The sequence below is a fragment of the Arachis ipaensis genome, chromosome B03 (assembly GCF_000816755.2).
Source record: "Arachis ipaensis cultivar K30076 chromosome B03, Araip1.1, whole genome shotgun sequence".
In the NCBI taxonomy this organism is placed as follows: Eukaryota; Viridiplantae; Streptophyta; class Magnoliopsida; order Fabales; family Fabaceae; genus Arachis; species Arachis ipaensis.
Genome location: NC_029787.2, coordinates 103533653 through 103535446, shown reverse-complemented (window position 1 = coordinate 103535446; position 1794 = coordinate 103533653).

Sequence of the window (1794 nt, the reverse complement as noted above, 5' to 3'; positions counted from 1 at the left end):
TGGTAAAACTAAAGAAAAGTTGATACATGAGTATGTGATGCAAAAGTGGAAATTTTGGGCAGCTAGGCACAATTTTAGAGTTACATAGAGTGTGTGTATGTTAGGTGAGAACTTAGGTTAATCAAAGATTCATATTTTTGCTCACTTGGCCATACATGTACCCTTACCTTTACCTTAGCCCCATTACAACCTTGAAAAGACCTCATGATGTTTGTATTGGTATACTAAATATTTGTTGATTGGTTAGATGAAGAATAAAGTTTAGAAAGCATGATTAGAGAAGAGTAGAGTGATTCACCTTAGACACTTGAGAGATTAGAGTGCATATACACTACAAGTGAGGGTTTAGTGCTTGATTCTATGTTCCCTACTTTCATGAGCTATCTTCTTAAAAGTTTACTTGTCTTTTGTTGTATAATTTGAATTAGTGAAATCTGATTTATGTTTGTCTTGAAGAGCTTATTTACTTTTAACCAAGTAGGTAGAAACATCTTAGCATTTAGTTGCATTCATATAGCTAGGTTGCATTTCATAAGTTTCACCATTCATCTTCACTCCTTTATAGCTTCTCTTGAGCTTAGCATGAGGACATGCTAATGTTTAAGTGTGGGGAGATTGATAAACCATTATTTTATGATTTATCTTGTGCTAATTTGAGTGGTTTTTATCAATTCTTCACTCACTTATTCATATAATTTGCATGGTTTTACAATTCCTTCCTTATTCTGTGATATATGTGAAAACATGTTTCCTAGGCCTTAAAAATGTTAATTTTAAGTATCCCATAGTACCATTCGATATCGTGATCTGTGTGTTAAGTATTTTCAGGCTTTATAGGGTAGGAATGGCTTAGAGGATAGAAAGAAAATATACAAAAGTGGAAGGAACGCGCGAAAATGAAGTTTTGAAGAAAATAGCAGCGACGCGCGTGCATGGATGACGCGGACGCGTGCCTAGCGTAGAACACGAGCGACGCGTACGCGTGACAAGAAAAATTTCCAAATGACACGCACGTGTGATCTACGCGTACGCGTGACAAACGCCACATGCAGAAAGTTACAGAATTCGTCCCCAGCGATTTCTGGGCTCTTTTTCGGCCCAAATCCAAGTCCGAGAACATAGAATAGAGGCTGGAGAATGGAGGAATCAAGATCATTCATCAATCATTCATTCATTATTCACAATTTTAGGTTTTAGATGTAGTTTCTAGAGAGAGATGCTCTCTCCTCTCTCTTAGGTTTTAGGTTTTAGGATTTTTTCTTCCCAATTTCAGGTTCAATGTTCCTTTAATTTAGTTTCTCTTCTACTTTTATTTATTCCAGTACTTTAGTTTATCTATTTCCCCTATTGATTACTTTATGTTGCTGTTTGGTTTATGAATTCTCATGTTTAATTTAATTTTCTATTTAATACAAATTGAGGTATATATTTTAGATTTAAGATTGCTTTCTTCAATTCATAATATTGATGCTTTTAATTTAATTTAGATTTCTCTCCTTTTGCTTTGGTTGAGTAATTGGTGACACTTGAGTTATGATAATTGGAATTTGCTGGTTGATTTGGATCCCTCTAAAGCTAGTCTTTTCATAGGAGTTGACTAGGACTTGAGGAATCCCATTGATTAGTCCACTTGACTTTTCTTTATTTAGTAAGAGTTAACTAAGTGGGAGCAATAAACAATTCTCATCACAATTGATAAGGATAACTAGGATGAGATTTCCAGTTCTCATACCTTGCAAGGGTTTTCATGATTATTAATTTACTTTCTTGTCAATTTATTTTCCTGTTCCCTAT